The following is a 3,868-nucleotide window of genomic DNA, read 5'->3' as shown; positions in this document are numbered from 1 at the left end:
TCGTCTTAGACAACAAGACCTCCAACCAGCAGAATATCGCTGGGCTCCTCACCCAGCACCATAATCACAAGTCCGGCACATAAAGGGGTGGACAACCTGATTCACAGACTCCTTATCCAGGCTCAGTGGAAATGCAGCAGCCTCCAGGCCACCAGGTGATCCTCCTTCGGCGCCATCTGGTCTTTGGAGGGGTGTATTACGGAACCCTCCACCAATTATGATGATCTACCTGCAACTACGAACCACCATCTAGGAAGAGACACGTATGACTCAGTCTGATTTACCACTCCGGGTTTCCTTCTCCATATCCTACAGATCCGGTAAAATAATTTCCGAGATTCTCGATGACTAGACACAAACAAAAATCAAATAAACAAAACATACAGACAGACTGGCATTTTATATTATAATATATATAACTATATATATATATATATATATATATATATATATATATATCTATTAACACAAGGAAAGAAGAAAACACAAAGTTCCAAAGCTTTAAATTCACATCTTCAGGGGTGAGTACAGACTATCTGTACTCACCTGAATATGACTTACTTGCATATATATATATATATATATATATATATATATATATATATATATATATATATATATATATATATATATATATATATATATATATATATATATATATATATATATGTTTCATGTAACCACAATGAAAAAATGTGGATAAGATAAATCTTGATAAAATCACACGGAAAATGGAAACAACGTGGAGTACCTAGCTTTCGTCTTTATTCAAGACATCTTCAGAGGCAACTGGATTATATGGACAGAGAGGGGCTTTAATATACAGGGTGACCTAAAACATGAGGTCAGGGTCTTAATGATTACATCCACTAATCCCCACACCAACACAACGTAGAGGAGCTTTTATGAGAAGGGTGGTGGACGTGGACCATTGTATAGGCCAAAAAGGGACCCACAAAATAACTATCATACATCTAGATCAAAGGTTTTCAAAGCATTTTAACTCTTGGGCCATTGGACAACAAATTTATGTAACATATTATCAGTTTTGAACTGACCATCACTAAGGTTTATTGATTTTAATTCCTTAATCAAACTAGCTTCAACCAGAAGTCTTTCTGTGACACAAGATGATTTGAATACTTCTAAGCTTTTTTCCCAAGCAATGGGGTGATTATTATTCCTAACATGAACGAACAAGGCACTGCTTTCAGATGCAGTTCTGATATTATACTTATGTTGTTTGATTCTGAGCTGACCTACATAATTACAATTACATTTGCTACATGGAATACAATAAACACTTCCATTTACATTCAAACTTGGGCTATTCCTTATTAACATATTGGTAATGGTTGAGTCAAACTTGAAAACAACATTAATATTTAGAAGCTTGAGGGACCGAACTAACGGGACAAATTCATTACGATAGGGCAGAGTCAAAATATTCTTAAGTGTAGGAACTTGTCTGGTTTGAGAAGAATGAAAGGATTTTTTAGCCCTTTTAAAACAACGATCAACAAACACAGAAGGGTACCCAAGTTTCAATGCAATAGAACGAATGTGTTTCAATTCATTGTCAATAAATTCAGAGTCACAAATACGCAGACATCTTAGGAACATAGCAGAAAAAACTGACATTTTGGTAGACTCAAGGTGATTCGATAAAAAGTGAATGAAACTGTCTACCTGTGTGGGCTTTCTATATACCTTAAATTTATAGTTTTGGCCATTTCTCATGATAAGCATATCAAGAAATGGAAGGGATTCGTTTATTTCTCTTTCAATTTTGAATGTGATACTTGGGACAATATCATTAAGCTTGTCTAAAAATTCCAATGGGTCACTGTTTTTAGGCCAAAGACAAAGAACATCATCTACATATCTATACCATGGAGGAATAAAGCCCACTATATTGGGTAGTAATCTAGACTCAAAAACTCCATATAAATACAGGCTAGAGGAGCAGAAAGACAATTACCCATGCTCATGCCAAATATTTGCTTGTAGAACTTCACATTTGCACTAAACACATTGTCAGTTACGCATAACTCTATCAATTTCAGGAAAGTATCATGTTCAATAGTTAAATCTAGCAGTTGTAATTTATCTTTAAGAAATGAAAGTAAGTCTTTCACAGGTACTCTAGTGAACAGTGAATTTACATCAAAACTTATTAATTCGCAAGGTTCATTGTGTTTCTTGAGTTTATCAATTAAATCACTGCTATTGCGTATATGTGAATTAGATATTTGGCCTGTAAGAGGGGATATCATCTTTACCAGCCACTTGGATAATTTATAAGTAACAGAACCCACAGAACTCACGATAGGACGTAATGGATTATTAAGCTTGTGTGTTTTGATCAATCCATACATATAAGGTAAAGTGGGATTGATTTGAGAGAGCTGTTTAGTGAGATCGGGGTTCTTTTTCAATAACATCTTCATTTTGGAATTAGATAACTTATTAATATTTTCCAGGGGATCTTTCGTAAGCTCACAATACGTGCTTTCATCACTAAGTAATGAATTCATCTTATCATTGTAGTCACTTTTATCCAAGATAACAATAGCATTAGACTTATCAGCCTTGGTAATATGGATATTCTTATTTCTTTTCAAGTTTATCAAGGTACTCCGTTGTTTCCATTTTCCCGTGTGATTTTATCAAGATATATATATATATATATATATATATATATATATATATATATATATATATATATATATATATATATATATATATATATATATATATATATATATATATATATATATATATATATATATATATATATATATATATATATATATATATATATATATATAAATATATATATATATAAAAATATATATATATATATATATATATATATATATATATATATATATATCTTGATAAAATCACACGGAAAAACAACAGAACAAAAGGTGCTCCTTTGTTTCCCTTTTCCCCATGTGATTTTATCAAGATTTATCTTATCCACGTTTTCATTGTGGATCTACATAAAAAAAAAAAATATATATATATATATATATATATATATATATATATATATATATATATATATATATATATATATATATATATATATATATATATATTTATGGAACATCTTACCTACTAAGGATGAAGCTTAATGTTACAGAACACACACACACACACACGCAGTGTAACTTTGTGTGACGCGTTGTCTGACTTGGGGTGGCTTTGAGCGAACCATACACTTGATATTACAATTTATGTATCCTTCCCGTCCATGATTTACATCTATAACTGCAGGGCAAAAGTTACAATATTATACTAATAACACTGTCATGTATTGATACTATGACTAGTTACCAACATACAGAGCACGATGAACATAACATGATAATGATAGTGAAGCCTGAAGGATATCATAACTTGTATGTTCGTGTGTATGTTGCCCGTGAGAGTTACCGGGGGCCTCCATGTGCCCAGGTGGATGGTCAAAGTATTACACCATAAGTGTGTCAATGCTCCTCTAGCCTATGTATTTATATGGGTTTGATTAGATTACTACCCAATATAGTGGACTTTAGCTGCTCATAGTATAGATATGTAGATAATGTTCTTATTTTATCAAGATATATATATTTCATGTAAATCCACAATGAAAACGTGGATAAGATAAATCTTGATAAAATCACACGGGAAAATGGAAACAACGGAGTACCTTGATATGCTTATCACGAGAAATGGCCAAAACTATAAATTTAAGGTATATAGAAAGCCCACACAGGTAGACAGTTTCATTCACTTTTTATCGAATCACCTTGAGTCTACCAAAATGTCAGTTTTTTCTGCTATGTTCATAAGATGTCTGCGTATTTGTGACTCTGAA

Source organism: Homarus americanus, unplaced genomic scaffold, assembly GCF_018991925.1.
Source record: "Homarus americanus isolate GMGI-L3 unplaced genomic scaffold, GMGI_Hamer_2.0 scaffold32583, whole genome shotgun sequence".
Lineage (NCBI taxonomy): Eukaryota > Metazoa > Arthropoda > Malacostraca > Decapoda > Nephropidae > Homarus > Homarus americanus.
Note: the sequence above shows the minus strand (reverse complement) of the source record.